The sequence below is a fragment of the Ricinus communis genome, chromosome 3 (genome assembly GCF_019578655.1).
Source record: "Ricinus communis isolate WT05 ecotype wild-type chromosome 3, ASM1957865v1, whole genome shotgun sequence".
In the NCBI taxonomy this organism is placed as follows: Eukaryota; Viridiplantae; Streptophyta; class Magnoliopsida; order Malpighiales; family Euphorbiaceae; genus Ricinus; species Ricinus communis.
Genome location: NC_063258.1, coordinates 14,286,188 through 14,306,446, shown reverse-complemented (window position 1 = coordinate 14,306,446; position 20,259 = coordinate 14,286,188).

Here is a 20,259-nt window from a genome sequence, read left to right as displayed (position 1 = left end):
AACATGAGAAAATAAACTCATAATACCGGGATATTTATTAATCGGAGGAAATAACCTCGTAATTTTGGTATATTTGTTTGAGAAAATAACTCCTTAAATAGGTTAATTTTATAATATGTGAAAAACAACCCTGTAAAAGGGGTATATTTATCAATATAAGAAAATAACCTCGTAAAATGTGTATATTTAGAAATTTGAGAAAATAATACCATAATATTACTTATAATTTGGTATGAGAAAATGATCCCATAAAAGTCGTATATTTATCAATATAATAAAATAACTCCGTAAAACATGAATATTTATGAATCTGAGAAAACAACCCCGTAAAATGGGTATATTTATAAATATTAGAAAATAGCCACGTAATATTATCAATCGGAGAAAATAACCCCGTAATTTTGGTATATTTGTGAGTATGGAAAACAACCCCTTCAATAGGTTAATTTTATTATATGAGAAAACAACCAAGTCAACGGGGTATATTTATCAATATAAGAAAATAACCTCGTAAAATGTGTATATTTATAAATTTGAGAAAATAATAGCATAATATTACTTATAATTTGATATGAGAAAATGATCCCATAAAAGTTGTATATTTATCAATATAATAAAATAACTCCTAAAACGTGAATATTTATGAATCTGAGAAAACAACCCCGTAAAAGGGGTATATTTATAAATATTAGAAAATAGCCTCATAATATTATCAATCGGAGAAAATAATCCCGTAATTTTGGTATATTTGGTGAGTATGGGAAAACAACCACTTCAATAGGTTAATTTTATTATATGAGAAAACAACCCTGTAAAAGGGGTATATTTGTAGATATAAGAAAATAATCTCGTAAAACGCGTATATTTATGAATTTGAGAAAACAACCCCAGAATTGTGCTAATATTTTAATAAGAGAAAACGACTCCGTAAAGTTGTATATTTATCAATATTAGAAAATAACCGCGTAAAAAGTGTATATTTATGAATCTGACAAAATAACCCCATAAAAGTAGTGTAAATGCGAGTCTGAGAAAATAGGCTCGTAGAAGAGGTAAATTTTTTAATATAAGAAAACAACCCCGTAATACGGGAAATTTATCAATCGGAGAAAATAATCCTGTAATTTTGGTATATTTGTGAGCATGAGAAAGCAATCCATTACATGGGTTAATTTTATAATATGAGAAAACAACCCCGTAAAAGGGGTATATTTGTCGATATAAGAAAATGACCCCATAAAAGGTGTATATTTATGAATTTCACAAAACAACCCTAGAATAGTGCTAATGATTTAATATCAGAAAATGACCCAGTAGAAGTGGTATATTTCTCAATATAAGAAAATAACCTCGTAAAATGTGTATATTTATGAATATGAGAAAAAAACTCCATAAAAGTATTGTAATTGCGAGTCTGAGAAAACAACCTCGTAGAAGGGGTAAAATTTTTAATATGATAAAAACAGCCTCATAGAAGGGATAAATTTTTTAATATGTGAAAACAACCCCATAATACGGAGATATTTATGAACCTCAAGAATAAACCTGTAACTTTAGTATATTTATAAGTATGAGAAAACAACCCCTTGAATGGGTTAATTTTATAATATGAGAAAACAACCCCATAAAAGGGATATATTTATCAACATAAGAAAATAACCCCGTAAAATGTGTATAATTATGAATTTGAGAAATCAACCCTAGAATAGTGCTAATAATTTAATATGAGAAAACGACCTCGTAAGAGGGGTATATTTATAAATATTATAAAACAACCCCGTAATACGGGATATTTATCAATCAGAGAAAATAACCCCGTAATTTTAGAATATTTGTGAGTATGAGAGAACAACCCCTTAGATGGGTTAATTTTATAATTTGAGAAAACAACCCCGTAAAGGGGTATATTTGTCCATATTAGAAAGTAACCCCGTAAAACGGGTATATTTATAAATTCGAGAAATCAACTCTAAAATAGTGCTAATAATTTAATATGAGAAAACAACCCCGTAAAAGTATATTTCTCAATATAAGAAAATAGCTCCATAAAGCATGTATATTTATGAATCTCATAAAACAACCCCGTAAAAGTAGTGTAATTGCGAGTCTGAGAAAATAGCCTTGTAGATGGGGTAAATTTTTTAATATGAGAAAACAACATTGTAATACGGGGATATTTATCAATCGGAGAAAATAACTCCGTAATTTTGGTATATTTGTGAGTATGAGAAAAGAACCACTTAAATTGGTTAATTTTATAATATGAGAAAACAACCCCGTAAAAGGGGTATATTTGTAAACATAGATAACTCCGTAAAAAGTATATATTTGTGAATTTGAGAAAACAACTCCAAAATCGTGCTAATAATTTAATATGAGAAAACGACCCCATAAAAATGGTATATTTATCAATATAGGAAAATAACCCCGTAAAATATGTAGATTTATGAATTTGAGAAAACAACCGTGTAAATGTAGTGTAATTGCGAGTCTAAGAAAACAGTCTCGTAGAACAGGTAAATTTTTTAAAATGAGAAAACAACCTCGTAGGAGTAAATCTTTTAATATGTGAAAATAATCCCGTAATACCGGGATATTTATGAATCTAAGGAAATAATCCCGTAATTATGGTATATTTGTGAGTGTGAGAAAATAACCCCATAAATGGATTAATTTTATAATATTAGAAAACAACCCCATAAAAGGGATATATTTGTCCATATAAGAAAATAACCTCGTAAAACATGTATATTTATAAATTTGAGAAATCAACACCAGAATAGTGCTAATAATTTAATATAAGAAAATGACTCCGTAAAAGTGGTATATTTCTCAGCATAAGAAAATTACCTCATAAAACGTGTATATTTATGAATCTGAGAAAACAATCCTGTAAAAATAGTATAATTGCGAGTTTGAGAAAACAGCCTCGTAGAAGTGGTAAATTTTTTAATATGAGAAAACAACCCCCATAAGAGGGGTATATTTATAAATATTAGAAAAAAACCCCGTAATACGGGGACATTTATTAATCGGAGAAAATATTCCCGTAATTTTGATATATTTGTGAGTGTGAGAGAACAACCCCTAAGATGGGTTAATTTTATAATATGAGAAAACAACCCCATAAAAGGGGTATATTTGTCCATATAAGAACGTAACCCAGTGAAACATGTATATTTATAAATTTGAGAAATCAACCCCAAAATAGTGCTAATAATTTAATATGAGAAAACAACCCCATAAAAGTATATTTCTCAATATAAGAAAATAACTTCGTAAAGCGTGTATATTTATGAATCTTAGAAAATAGTGTAATTGCGAGTTTGAGAAAATAGCCTCGTATAAATTTTTTAATATTAGAAAACAACATCGTAATACGGGGATATTTATCAATCGGAGAAAATAACCCTGTAATTTTGGTATATTTGTGAGTATAAGAAAAGAACCCCTTAAATGGGTTAATTTTATAATATCAGAAAACAACCCCATAAAAAGGTATATTTGTAAACATAAGATAACTCCGTAAAACGTATATATTTATGAATTTGAGAAAACAACCCCATAATAGTGCTAATAATTTAATATGAGAAAACAACCCCGTAAAAGTGGTATATTTATCAATATAAGAAAATAACCCAGTAAAACATGTATATTTATGAATTTGAGAAACCAACCCCGTAAAAGTAGTGTAATTGTGAGTCTAAGAAAACAACATCGTAGAATGGGTAAATCTTTTAATATGAGAAAACAACCTCGTAGAAGGGGTAAATCTTTTAATATATGAAAACAACCCCGTAATACGGGAATATTTATGAATATGAGGAAATAACCCTGTAATTATGGTATATTTTTGAGTATGAGAAAAAAAACCCATAAATGGATTAATTTTATAATATAATAAAACAACCCCATAAAAGGGATATATTTGTCCATATAAGAAAATAACCCTATAAAACATGTATATTTATAAATTTGAGAAATCAACACCAGAATAGTGCTAATAATTTAATATGAGAAAATAACTCCGTAAAAGTGATATATTTCTCAATATAAGAAAATAACCCCATAAAACGTGTATATTTATGAATCTGAGAAAACAATCCTGTAAAAGTAGTATAATTGCTAGTGTGAGAAAACAGCCTCGTAGAAGGGGTAAATTTTTAATATGAGAAAACAACCCTGTAAGAGGGGTATATTTATAAATATTAGAAAATAACCTCGTAATATGGGAATATTTATCAATTTGAGAAAATAACCCCGTAATTTTAGTATATTTGTAAGTATGAGAAAACAACTCCTTAAATAGGTTAATTTTATAATGAGAGAACAACCCCGTAAAAGGTGTATATTTGTCCATATAAGAAAATAACCCCATAAAACATATATATTTATAAATTTGAGAAATAAATCCAGAATAGTGCTAATAATTTAATATGAGAAAATGACCACGTAAAAATGGTATATTTCTTAATAGAAGAAAATAAACCCGTAAAACGTGTATATTTATGAATCTGAGAAAACAACCATGTAAAAATAGTGTAATTGCGAGTCTGAGAATATAGCCTCGTAGAAGGGGTAAAGTTTTTAATATTAGAAAATAACCCCGTAAGAGAGGTATATTTATAAATATTAGTAAACAACCCCGTAATATAGGGGTACTTATTAATCGGAGAAAATAACCCTATAATTTTTGTATATTTGTCAGTATGAGAAAACAACCCCTTATATGGGTTAATTTTATAATATAAGATAAAGCCCGTAAAAAGGAGTGTATTTGTCCATATAAGAAAATAACCCCATAAAACGTGTATATTTATAAATTTGAGAAATCAGTAGTGCTAATAATTTAAAATGAGAAAATGACTCCGTAAAAGTGGTATATTTCTCAATAGAAGAAAATAACCCCCTAAAACGTGTATATTTATGAATCTAAGAAAACAACCCTGTAAAAGTATTGTAATTGCGATTCTGAGAAAACAGCCTCATAGAAGGACTAAATTTTTTAATATGAGAAAATAATCCCGTAAGAGGGGTATATTTATAAATATTAGAAAACAACCCTGTAATACGGGGATATTTATCAATCACAGAAAATAATCCCGTAATTTTAGTATATTTGTGAGTATGAGAAAACACCCCCTTACATGGGTTAATTTTATAATATGAGAAAACAACCCCGTAAAAGGGGTATATTTGTCGACATAAGAAAATAATCTCGTAAAATCTGTATAGTTATGAATTTGAGAAACAACACCGTAATAGTGATAATTATTTAGTATGAGAAGATGACCCCGTAAAAGTGGTATAGTTATCAATATAAGAAAATAACCACGTAAAACATGCATATTTATGACTCTCAGAAAACAATCCCGTAAAAGTAGTGTAATTGCGAGTTTAAAAAAACAGCCTCGTAGAACGAGTAAATTTTTAATATCATAAAACTGCATCATAGTAGGGGTAAATTTTTTAATATGTGAAAATAACCCTGTAATATGGAGATATTTATGAATCTGAAAATCACCCCGTAATTGTGGTATATTTGTGAGTATGAGAAAACAACCCTTTAAATGGGTTAATTTTATAATATGAAAAAACAACCCCATAAAAGGGTATATTTGTCAACATAAAAAAATAACCCCGTAAAACGTATATATTTATGAATTTGAGAGAACAACCCCATAATAGTGCTAATAATTTAATATGAGAAAATGACCTCGCAAAAGTGGTATATTAATCAATATAAGAAAATAATCCCGTAAAAGGTGGATATTTATGAATATGAGAAAATAACCCCATAAAAGTAGTTTAATTGCTAGTATGAGAAAACAACCTCGTAGAAGGGGTAAATCTTTTAGTATGAGAAAATAACCCCGTAATGAGGGGATATTTATCAATCGAAGAAAATAACCCGTAATTTCGGGATATTTGTGAGTATGAGAAAACAACCACTTAAATAGGTGAATTTTATAATATGAGAAAACAACCCCCGTAAAAAGGGTATTTTTGTCAATATAAGAAAATAACTTCGTAAAACGTGTATATTTATGAATATGAGAAAACAATTTGGTAGAAGTAGTGAAATTGCGAGTCTAAGAAAACAACCTCGTAGAAGGGGTAAATTTTTTAATATGTGAAAACAACCTTGAGATACCAGAATATTTATGAATATGAGAAAACAACCCCGTTATTGTGGTATATTTGTGAGTTTGAGAAAACAACCTCTTAAAGGGGTTAACTTTATAATATGAGAAAACAACCCCATAGAAGGGGTATATTTCTTCATATAAGAAAATAACCTCGTTATACGTGTATATTTATAAATTTGAAAATCAACAACAAAATAGTACTAATAATTTAATATGAAAAGACGACCCCGTAAAAGTAGGATATTTCTCAATATAGGAACATAACCCCGAAAAATGTGTATATTTACTAATATGAGAAAATAGCTACGTAAATCTAGTGTAATTGCGAGTCTGAGAAAATAACCTCATAGAAGGGGTAATTTTTTAATATGAGAAAACAACCCCGTTATACAGGGATATTAATCAATCGGAGAAAATAACCCTGTAATTTTGGTATATTTGTGACTATGAGAAAACAACCCTTTAAATGGGTTAATTTTATAATATGAGCAAATAACCCCGTGAAAGGGGTATGTTTATATAAGAAAATAACTTCGTAAGATGTGTATATTTTTAAATTTGAGAAATGAACCCCATAATAGTACTAATAATTTAATATGAGAAAACGACCCCCGTAATATTGGTATATTTCTTAATATAAGAAAATAACTCCATAAAACATGTATAATTATGAATCTGAGAAAATAACCCGTAAAAGTAATGTAATTGCGAGTATGAGAAAATAGCCTCATAGAAGGGGTAAATTATTTAATATGAGAAAACAATCTCGTAAGAGGGGTATATTTATAAATAGTAGAAAACAACCCCGTAATACGGGGATATTTATCAATCGGAGAAAATAACCCCGTAATTTTAGCGTATTTATGAGTATGCGAAAACAACCCTTTAAATGGGTTAATTTTATAATATGAGAAAACAACCCCCGCAAAAGGGGTACTTTTATCAATATAAGAAAATAACTCCGTAAAATGTATATATTTATGAATTTAAGAAAAAGAAACCCATTATAGTGCTAATAATTTAATATAAGAAAATGATCTCGTAAAAGTGGTATATTTATCAATATAAGAAAATAACCGCATAAGACATGTATATTTATGAATCTGAGAAAATAATCCTGTAAAAGCAGTGTAATTGCGAGTCTGAAAAAATAACTTCGTAGAAGGGGTAATTTTTTAATATGAGAAAACAACCCTGTTATACAGGGATATTAATCATTCGGAGAAAATAACCCTATAATTTTGGTATATTTGTGAGTATGAGAAAACAACCCTTTAAATGGATTAATTTTATAATATGAGCAAATAACCCCGTGAAAGGGGTATGTTTATATAAGAAAATAGCTTCGTAAAATGTGTATATTTTTAAATGTGAGAAATGAATCCTAGAATAGTGCTAATAATTTAATATGAGAAAACGACCCCTGTAATTGTGGTATATTTCTTAATATAAGAAAATAACTCTGTAAAATATGTATATTTATGAATCTGAGAAAATAACCTGTAAAAGTAGTGTAATTGCGAGTATGAGAAAATAGCCTCGTAGAAGGGGTAAATTATTTAATATGAGAAAACTATCTCGTAAGAGGGGTATATTTATAAATATTAGAAAACAACCCCGTAATACGGGGATATTTATTAATCGGAGAAAATAACCCCGTAATTTTGGTGTATTTGTGAGTATGCGAAAACAATCCCTTAAATAGGTTAATCTTATAATATGAGAAAACAACCCCTGTAAAAGGGGTACTTTTATCAATATAAGAAAATAACTTCTTAAATGTATATATTTATGAATTTAAGAAAAAAAACCCATCATAGTGCTAATAAATTAATATGAGAAAACGATCTCGTAAAAGTGGTATATTTATCAATATAAGAAAATAACCCCAAAAGACATGTATATTTATGAATATGAGAAAACAATCCTGTAAAAGTAGTGTAATTGCGAGTCTGAGGAAACAACCTCGTAGGATGGTAAATTTTTTAATATGAGAAAGGGGTATGTTTATATAAGAAAATAGCTTCGTAAAATGTGTATATTTTTAAATTTGAGAAATGAACCCCAGAATAGTGCTAATAATTTAATATGAGAAAACGACCCCCGTAATAGTGGTATATTTCTTAAGATAAGAAAATATCTCTGTAAAACATGTATATTTATGAATCTGAGAAAATATGTAACACCCGGAATTTTTATATATTTAATAATGAGTTTTTATTTAAGTTAATTTTAGCTTCATTATTATTGGGTTTAATTTGAAATGATTTAATGAAAAATTTAATATTAATCAAATAAATGAGTTATTTTCTATACCCAATTAGTTTGAAATTTTAAAAAATTATTCAAGTAAATTATTTGAGAAATGATTATATTTTGGGTTATTCAAAATTTTTCCAAATGCATATTTATATAAGTAAAATTATATATTGAAAAATTTTGGAAGAAATTATAAAGGATGTTTTTATAAAAGAATTTTGGGAGAATTGGTATTATAATTGATTGGTAGTATTAAATTTTAAGTTGGAATTTGATTATTTAATTTAATTGTGTGTTAGGACTAAATTGAAAATTTATTTTGGAATAAGGATTGAAAGTATAATGTTATTTTTATGGGGTTTTAATGGAAATTTGTGAGTTTGGTATTTTTGTAAATAAATATGTCGGTCAGGGGTATTTCTGTAATTGTGTATTTTCAATAATTCGGATTTGGCCCAAATTAAATAGTTAGGGGCTTAATTGAAGGCTAAAAAGAAGTTTGGGGGCCAAATTGGAATTCTACTGGATGGAATTGTAAGTAATTAAGAAAGTTGAGGGACCAAATTGTAGTAAGAAAAAGTTCGGGGGCCTAATGTCGATATTGAAAGAAATGGAATCGGGGAGAGAGAAAGTAGATCGGGAGAGAGAGAGAGGGCTATGGCCGAAGAAGAAGGGGAGGAAGGCGGCGGCGTGCGTCGTCGGTGGCGGTCACCTGCGGCCGGTCGGAGGCGATTAATGAGTACAGCAGAACAACAGTCTGGCGGAAATCGCGCGTAGGAGCAGCGGCTTCCGGAGGCCGTTCCGGGCATTTCCGGCGGTGTTGGCGGCCAAGTCGAGTGGCGATCGGCTCCTCTCGGCAAGGGCTCTCTTTTGGCAGCAGCGGCAACGCCAGTGGTGGCCGGAAACGGAAGATCCGGTGGAGAGAGAAAATGGTGGCAGCCGGCGTTTTTGGGTTTTGCCGGCGAGATCCGGCGGAAGATGGACGATCGGAGGAGGTATCCCGACTCTCCTCAGCTCAAGCTTCGCGATGGCACTGGTTTCGTGGCGATCAGACTTCGTTTGCAAATCGATGGTCGTGATCGTCCGTAAATTTCTCCGAATGATCAGGTGTCAGATCGAAAAATCGAAAGCGGGGATCGTCATCAGCGCGTCATTGTGAGTCCGATGGTGTATCCAGATCGTTGATCGGACTCCGGCGGCCGGAGGCGAGTCGACCGAGCGATCGAGCGTCTCGGTAATTTTCTTTGGCCCGTTAATTTTGGAATTCTTGGTTTAATTGTGTCTATTGGATTATATTGTGTATTTATGCTGTGTGGCGGAGTCGGGAAATAGTGAAGTTTGGGGACCCGACTCCCGTTGTTTAAATTGTTGGATATTTGGAGTGTTCTTCTGGCAAATCCTGGACCCGTTTTTACGGGGGGTAATGTTCGTGTTGTAGGGGAGGTTTGCCGAATTTTCGGTAGTTCCCGAGTCGAGATTCTTAAACAGTCAGTCCTAGGAGTCTAGACCTAGGATTAATGATCGATTGTCTCAGCGTATTGATAAATTGTTTTCCGTGATTAGATGATCTGTCTGTTCGGCTCGCTCCAACCGAGGCACCGGAGTAGAGCTAGGAGGTCGCCAATCCTGTGAGTTAAAGTCATTTAATCTTTGCGCTATTGCTAGTCTGATTTTAATATGCTATTTAGAATTTGTGCTTAATATGATTATTAGTATCGCAAAATAAATGATTTCACTTGATTATTAATATTTGAAATAATATAAATATTATTATTAGTATGTTATAATAAGATAAACGTTATTATTTTTCCCCTCACAAATTGCACGTTGTTTTACCTTAAATCTTTAATCTTTATTTCGATATGTGTTGGTTGAGTTCATCAGATAATGATATTTATTATATGTGATGATTGCGAATTGGAAAATGTGGCTTGTAGAACATGCCGCCTGATGGGTTACATGTAATGATCATGGACATGTAATAAGATTTTTATGGGTTTGCCCTGGTCGAGCATGGCTCTCTGGGCTGATTTGAGTAAATTGTCGGAGGTAAGGTCCCTGGTCGAGCATTGCTCTCGGGGCGCCGGCTTATTTGGATACTTAAGTGACCAGACTGGAGGTAAGGTCCCTGGTCGAGCATTTTCTCAGGCGCCCGGTCTTATTGGATTAAGAGAGCCGAATGGCTACTAGATTTTGGGATTTAGGGTTCTACCGAGCCACTCGTCCCGTAAAAGTAAAAATATATTTTTATTTATTCATTTATTTATTTATTATGGTATGATTATAATATGGATTGTATTTACGTGCATGGTTGATATATTGATTCGAATGATTAAAATTTTCTGTGAAGAAAGTAATAGGGTATGATTATAGTATGATTTGTATTTACGAGCATGGTTTGATATACTAATTTGAATAATCTATGTTTTCTGAGAAGAATGCAATAGTCCCTAGATTATTTGATTTTAACTCACTCTCGAGACTGACAGTCTCCATTTATGTTTTTTTCAGATTCGTGACTGTTAGTTCTCTCGCGACTCTTATTCAGTAACCCGACTCCTTCATCATCGGGTGATGTATTTGATTTGGTATGTAAATTGGTAAATCTTAGATTCTCCGCAGTAGTAATAGTAGATGTATCAGTTGTAAATTTTCTGAGCTTCGGGTCTCGCCTAGTTTTTCTGGCAGACCGAAGTATTTTTGTAAAGTGTAACTATTAAGATAAATTGTGGCTTTAATAATATTAATTTGAGATGAGATTTGTTTAAATCAGTGAGTGTCAGGCTTACTACGGGTTTCGGTGGCCTTAAGCCTACCCATTCCCTAGTGCCGGTCACGGGCCCACGGGTGGGGTCGTGACAAAATAACCCGTAAAAGTAGTGTAATTATGAGTATGAGAAAATAGAAGGGGTAAATTATTTAATATGAGAAAACTATCTCGTAAGAGGGGTATATTTATAAATATTAGAAAACAACCCCGTAATACGGGGATATTTATCAATCGGAGAAAATAACCCCGTAATTTTGGTGTATTTGTGAGTATGCGAAAACAATCCCTTAAATGGGTTAATCTTATAATATGAGAAAACAACCCCTGTAAAAGGGGTACTTTTATCAATATAAAAAAATAACTTCGTAAAATGTATATATTTATGAATTTAAGAAAAAAAACCCATCATAGTGCTAATAAATTAATATGAAAAAACGATATCATAAAAGTGGTATATTTATCAATGTAAGAAAATAACCCCAAAAGACATGTATATTTATGAATATGAGAAAACAATCCTGTAAAAGTAGTGTAATTGCGAGACTGAGGAAACAACCTCGTAGAATGGTAAATTTTTTAATATGAGAAAGGGGTATGTTTATATAAGAAAATAGCTTCGTAAAATGTGTATATTTTTAAATTTGAGAAATGAACCCCAGAATAGTGCTAATAATTTAATATGAGAAAACGATCCCCGTAATAGTGGTATATTTCTTAATATAAGAAAATAACTTATCAATCGAAAACCCGTGATGTATATTTATGGGTTAATCGAGAAAATAACCCGTAAAAATAATGTAATTGCGAGTATGAGAAAATAGCGTCGTAGAAGGGGTAAATTATTTAATATGAGAAAACTATCTCGTAAGAGGGGTATATTTATAATAGTAGAAAACAACCCCGTAATACGGGGATATTTATCAATCGGAGAAAATAATCTCGTAATTTTGGCATATTTGTGAGTATGCGAAAACAACCCCTTAAATGGGTTAATTTTATAATATGAGAAAACAACCCCCGTAAAAGGGGTACTTTTATCAATATAAGAAAATAACTACGTAAAATGTATATATTTATGAATTTAAGAAAAAAAATTCCATTATAGTGCTAATAATTTAATATAAGAAAACGATCTCGTAAAAGTGGTATATTTATCAATATAAGAAAATAACCGCATAAGACATGTATATTTATGAATCTGAGAAAATAATCTTGTAAAAGCAGTGTAATTGCGAGTCTGAAAAAATAACTTCGTAGAAGGGGTAATTTTTTAATATGAGAAAACAACCCCGTTATACAGGGATATTAATCATTCGGAGAAAATAACCCTGTAATTTTGGTATATTTATGAGTATGAGAAAACAACCCTTTAAATGGATTAATTTTATAATATGTGCAAATAACCTCGTGAAAGGGGTATGTTTATATAAGAAAATAGCTTCGTAAAATGTGTATATTTTTAAATTTGAGAAATGAACTCCAGAATAGTGCTAATAATTTAATATGAGAAAACGACCCCCGTAATAGTGGTATATTTCTTAAGATAAGAAAATAACTCTGTAAAACATGTATATTTATGAATCTGAGAAAATAACCCGTAAAAGTAGTGTAATTGCGAGTATGAGAAAATAGCCTCGTAGAAGGGGTAAATTATTTAATATGAGAAAACTATCTCGTAAGAGGGGTATATTTATAAATATTAGAAAATAACCCCGTTATACGGGGATATTTATCAATCGGAGAATATAACCCCGTAATTTTGGTGTATTTGTGAGTATGCGAAAACAATCTCTTAAATGGGTTAATCTTATAATATGAGAAAACAACCCCCGTAAAAGGGGTACTTTTATCAATATAAGAAAATAACTTCGTAAAATGTATATATTTATGAATTTATGAAAAAGAAACCCATCATAGTGCTAATAATTTAATATGAGAAAACGATCTCGTAAAAGTGGTATATTTATCAATATAAGAAAATAACCCCAAAAGACATGTATATTTATGAATATGAGAAAACAATCCTGTAAAAGTAGTGTAATTGCGAGTCTGAGGAAACAACCTCGTAGAATGGTAAATTTTTTAATATGAGAAAGGGGTATGTTTATATAAGAAAATAGCTTCGTAAAATGTGTATATTTTTAAATTTGAGAAATGAACCCCAGAATAGTGCTAATAATTTAATATGAGAAAACGACCCCCGTAATAGTGGTATATTTCTTAATATAAGAAAATAACTCTGTAAAATATGTATATTTATGAATCTGAGAAAATAACCCGTAAAAGTAATGTAATTACGAGTATGAGAAAATAGCCTCATAGAAAGGGTAAATTATTTAATATGAGAAAACAATCTCGTAAGAGGGGTATATTTATAAATAGTAGAAAACAACCCCGTAATACAAGGATATTTATCAATTGGAGAAAATAACCCCGTAATTTTGGCGTATTTGTGAGTATGCGAAAACAACCCCTTAAATGGGTTAATTTTATTATATGAGAAAACAACCCCCATAAAAGGGGTACTTTTATCAATATAAGAAAATAACTCCGTAAAATGTATATATTTATGAATTTAAGAAAAAAAACCATCATTGTGCTAATAATTTAATATGAGAAAACGATATCGTAAAAGTGGTATATTTATCAATATAAGAAAATAACCCCATAAGACATGTATATTTATAAATCTGAGAAAACAATCCTGTAAAAGTAGTGTAATTGCGAGTCTGAGAAAAGAACCTCATAGAAGAGGTAATTTTTTAATATGAGAAAACAACCCCGTTATACAGGGATATTAATCAATCGGAGAAAATAACCCTGTAATTTTTGTATATTTGTGAGTATGAGAAAATAACCCTTTAAATGGGTTAATTTTATAATTTGAGCAAATAACCCCGTAAAAGGGGTATGTTTATATAAGAAAATTGCTTCGTAAAATGTGTATATTTTTAAATTTGAGAAATGAACCCCATAATAGTGCTAATAATTTAATATGAGAAAACGACCCCCGTAATAGTGGTATATTTCTTAATATAAGCAAATAACTCCGTAAAACATGTATATTTATGAATCTGAGAAAAAAACCCGTAAAAGTAGTGTAATTACGAGAAAATAGCCTCGTAGAAGAGGTAAATTATTTAATATGAGAAAACTATCTCGTAAGAGGGGTATATTTATAAATATTAGAAAACAACCCCGTAATACGGGGATATTTATCAATCGGAGAAAATAACTGTCACGACCCCACCCGTGGGCCCGTGACCGGCACTAGGGAATGGGTAGGCTTAAAGCCACCGAAACCCGTAGTAAGCCTGACACTCACTGATTTAAACAAATCTCATCTCAAATTAATATTATTAAAGCCACAAATTATCTTAAATGCTACATTTTATATAAATAGTTCGGTCTGCCAGAAAAATTAGGCGAGACCCGAAACTCATAAAATTTACAACTGATACATCTACTAATTACTACTGCGGAGAATCTAAGATTTACCAATTTACATACCAAATCAAATACATCACCCGATGATGAAGGAGTCGGGTTACTGAATAAGAGTCGCGAGAGGACTAACAGTCACGAATCTGAAAAATAGTAAAAATGAGACTGTCAGTCTCGAGAGTGAGTTAAAATTAAATAATCTAGAGACTATTGCTTCTTCTAAAAAAAAAACATAGATTATTCAAATCAGTATATCAAACCATGCACATAAATACCAATCATACCCTACTATTTCCTTCACATAAAATATTAATCATTCGAATCAAAATATCAACCATGCACGTAAATACAATCCATATTATAATCATACCACAATAAATTAATAAATGAATAAATAAAAATATATTTTTACTTTTACGGGACGAGTGGCTCGGTAGAACCCTAAACCCCAAAATCTAGTAGCCATTCGGCTCTCTTAATCCAATAAGCCCGAGAGCAATGCTCGACTAGGGACCTTACCTCCACCGTCACTTAAATATCCAAATAAGAAATCTAGTAGCCATTCGGCTCTCTTAATCTAATAAGGCGATGCTCGACCGGGGACCTTACCTCCAGTCTGGTCACTTAAGTATCCAAATAAGCCCGAGAGCAATGCTCGACCAGGGACCTTACCTCCGGCAATTTACACAAATCAGCCCAGAGAGCCATGCTCGACCAGGGCAAACCCATAAATATCTTATTACATGTCCATGATCATTACCGGTGCGCACGCGGTCCTGATGTAACCCATCAGGCGGCATGTTCTACAAGCCACGTTTCCCAACACACAATCATCCATTTAATAAATATCATTGTATAATGAAGTCATTCAACCATATCAAATTAATGATTAACAATTAAGAGAAAAACATCAGGCAACTCAGGTGGAAAACTGATAATATTTGGAATTATTATAACATTACTATAATAATACTCATATTATCTTCAATAATTAATAATCCAGTAAAATTAATTACGTTGAGATATTAGTAACCATGTTAAGCATGAACTTTCAAAATAGCATATTAAAATCAAACTTAGCAATAGCGCAATGATTAAATGACTTTAACTCACAGAATTGGCGACCTCCTAGCTCTGCTCCGGTGCCTCGGTAGGAGCGAGCCGAACGAACTGACAATCTAGTCACGGAAACAATTTATCAAAACGATGAAACAATTACAATAGATCCTAGGTCTAGATTCCTGGGGTATCATCTAAGAATCTCGACTCGGAGAATTCTACCGAAAATCCGTGAACCTCCCTTACAACACGAACATTACCCCGTAAAAACGCGGGTCCAGGGACAAAAACACTCCAAATATCCAACAATTTAAACAACGGAGTCGGGTCCCAAACTTCACTATTTCCCGACTCAGCCACACAAACAAAACACAAGGCGTAACGAGGACAATTATTTTGACGCACAATATCATCAAATACACAATATAATCCAATAGACACAATTAAACCAAGAATTTCTAAAATTAACGGGCCAAAGAAAATTACCGAGATGCTCGATCGCTTCGCCGATTGGCCTCCACCACGAGTCCGATCGGCGATCCGAACACACCATCGGACTCACAACGACGCTGATGACGATCCTGCTTTCGATTTTCCGATCGACACCCGATCATCCGGAGAGATTTGTGGACGATCTCGACCGTCGATTCGCAAACGAAGCCCGATCGCCACCAAACCGGTGCCATCGCGAAGCTTGAGCAGAGGAGAGTCGGGATACGTCCTCCGATCGTCCATCCTCCGGGAGCTCATGGAAAAACCAGGAAACACGACGCCACCACCGCGAACTCTCCTCCGGCCACCAAAACCGGCCGCTGCCGCCAAAAGGAAGCTCTCCAAGGGGAGCTGATTGCCACCAAGATCGGCCGAAGGCCGGAACGGCCGAACGATGCTCGGAAGCCGCTGCCACACGCCATGATTGGCGACGCCACCGCCCACCGCCACTATCGTGCTCGCCGTTGCCGTGCGCTCCTTCCGACGTCAACGCCGCCCTTGGCCTGGCCTCCAGTGTCCGTCCACCATGGACGCCAACGCCCCTCTTTCTCCTCCCTTTCTTCTTCTTCCTTCTTTCTTTTCTCTCTCCCCGATTTCCATTCCTTTCAATATCGACATTAGGCCCCTGAACTTTTCCTTATTATAATTTGGTCCCTCAACTTCCTTAATTACTTACAATTTCATCCTGCATAATTCCAATTTAACCCCCAAACTTCTTTTTAGCCTTTCAATTAAGCCCCTAACTATTTAATTTGGGCCAAATCCGAATTATTGAAAATACACAATTACAAAAATACCCCTGACCGACATATTTATTTACAAAAATACCAAGCTCACAAATTTCCATTAAAACCCCAAAAAAATAAAATTATACTTTTAATCCTTATTCCAAAATAAATTTCCAATTTAAAATTTAATACTACTAATCAATTATAATACCAATTTTTCCAAAATTCTTTTATAAAAACATCCTTTATAATTTCTTCCAAAATTTTTCAATATATAATTTTACTTATATAAATATGCATTTGGAAAAATTTTGAATAACCAAAATATAATCATTTCTCAAATAGTTTACTTGAATAATTTCTTAAAATTTCAAATTAAACCCAATAATAATGAAGCTAAAATTAACTTAAATAAAAACTCATTATTAAATATATAAAAATTCCGGGTGTTACATTCTCCCCCCTTAAAAAAAAATTCGACCTCGAATTTTAAAAGAAAAGGGGCTACATTCTAAGACTGAAACTAATTAGGAACCTCTCATCTCCAACCCGGCTTCTCGGAAACTTTTCCTCGGCAGAAATAAACCACAAGACTCATCGACAAAACCCTTAAATAAATCGGCGAACACGAAAATCCGGCTGAGAACCACCACAGACATTACCCCGTGCGGGTCCGGGACCGCCGGAAATACTCCAATATCCAACAATTTAAACAGCGGGGTGGTCCCAAACTTCACTATTTCCGACTCGCCACACACACTGACCTGAAAACACAGGGAGGCGGCGGACAATTATTTTGATATCATCAAATACAATATAATCCAATAGACACAATTAAACCAAGAATTTCTAAAATTAACGGGCCAAAGAAAATTACCGAGACGCTCGATCGCTCGGCCGCGGAGTCCGATCGACGATCCGAACACACCATCGGACTCACAACGACGCAGCGATGGCGATCGCTCGCCATCGATTTTCGATCGATCGACACCCGATCATCCGAGCCAGCCATTTGCGGCGACGATCTCAACCGCCGAATTCGCTGCAAGACTGCCGGCAATTTTCTTTTAGCTTCCGTCAAATCTCGGATGATCGGGTGTGGATCGAAAATCTGATCATCGGGCGTCGTTGTGGTCGAGTGGTGTGTTGGAATTCTTGGTTTAATGGAAATCTTGGTTTAATTGATTTATATTGGTATTTGATGATATTGTGAGTCAAAATAATTGTCTGCCGCTTGTGTTTAATGTGCGGTCGAAATCTCGAACATCAAGTTTGGGACCCGACCCCGTTGTTTAAATTGTTGGATATTTGGAGTGATCCCGGACCCGGGGTAATGTTCGTGTTGTAGGGAGGTTCTGCCGAATTTCTAGTTCCCGAGTCGAGATTCTTAGACAGTCAGTCCTAGGAGTCTAGACCTAGGATTAAAGATCGATTATTTCAGCGTTTTGATAAAAAATTTCCATGACTAGATTGTCAGTTCGTTCGGCTCGCTCCTACCGAGGCACCGGAGAAGAGCTAGGAGGTCGCCAAACCTGTGAGTTAAAGTCATTTAATCATTGCACTATTGCTAAGTCTGATTTTAATATGCTATTTTGGAAGTTTATGTTTAACATGGTTACTAATATCTCAACGTAATTAATTTTACTGGATTATTAATTATTGACGATAATATGAGTATTATTATAGTAATGTTATAATAATTCCAAATATTATCAGTTTTCCACCTGAGCCTGATGTTTTACTCTTAATTGTTAATCATTAATTTGATATGGTTGAATGACTTCATTATACAATGATATTTATTAAATGGATGATTGTGTCTTGGGAAACGTGGCTTGTAGAACATGCCGTCTGATGGGTTACATCAGACCGCGTACGCATTAATGATCATGGACATGTAATAAGATTTTCATGGGTTTGCCCTGGTCGAGCATGGCTCTCTGGGCTGATTTGTGTAAATTGCCAGAGGTAAGGTCCCTGGTCGAGCATTGCTCTCGGGGCGCCGGCTTATTTGGATACTTAAGTGACCAGACTGGAGGTAAGGTCCCTTGTAACACCCGGAATTTTTTTATATATTTAATAATGAGTTTTTTTACTTAAGTTAATTTTAGCTTTATTTTTATTGGGTTTAATTTGAAATGATTTAATGAAAAATTTAATATTAATCAAATAAATGAGTTATTTTCTATACCCAATTAGTTTGAAATTTTAAGAAATTATTCAAGTAAATTATTTGAGAAATGATTATATTTAGGTTATTCAAAATTTTCCCAAGAGCATATTTATATAAGTAAAATTATATATTGAAAAATTATGGTAGAATTGTAAAGGATGTGTTTATAAAAGAATTTTGGGAAATTGGTATTATAATTGATTAGTAGTATTAAATTTTGAGTTGGAAATTGATTATTTAATTTAATTGTGTGTTAGGACTAAATTGAAAATTTATTTTGGAATAAGGATTGAAAGTATAATTTTATTTTTATGGGGTTTTAATGGAAATTTGTGAGTTTGGTATTTTCGTAAATAAATATGTCGGTCAGGGGTATTTTTGTAATTGTGTATTTTCAGTAATTCTAATTTGGCCCAAATTAAATAGTTAAGGGCTTAATTGAAAGGCTAAAAAGAAGTTTGGGGGTCAAATTGGAATTCTGCAGGATAAAATTGTAAGTAATTAAGAAAGTTGAGGGACCAAATTGTAATAAGGAAAAGTTCAGGGGTCAAATGTCGATATTGAAAGGAAAGAAATCGGGGAAGAAGAAAGGAGGAGAGAGGAAGAGAGATGTCGGGGGAGAGAGAGGAGGCGCGGAGGAAGGAGGCTGGCGGGCCGTCCCCATCAAGGCCAGGAAATGAAGCGGCCGGGCGAATATAGCGGCTCGAGGAGGAAGATGGCCTTTGCCGTCAGCATTTCGGCGTCGGTGGTCGGCCGATCTTGGTGCCGATCGACTCCTCTCGGCCTCGGGTTTGTTTTGGCGGCGGCGGTGTCGACAGTGGTGGCCGGAATCGGAGATTCACGGTGGAGAGAAAATGGTGGCAGTCGGCGTTTTGGGCTTTTCCGTGAGGTCCGTGGAGGATGGATGATCGGAGGATGTATCCCGACTCTCCTCAAGCTTCGCGATGGCACCGGCTTTTGTGGCGATCGGGCTTCGTTGGCAAATCGACGGTCGAGATCGTCCGCAAATCTCTCCGGATGATCGGGTGTCGGATCGGAAAATCGGGCGGGGATCGCCATTAGCGCCGTTGTGAGTCCGATGGTGTGTTCGGATCGTCGATCGGACTCCGGCGGCTGGAGGCGAGTCGACCGAGCGATCGAGCGTCTCGGTAATTTTCTTTGGCCCGTTAATTTTAGAAATTCTTG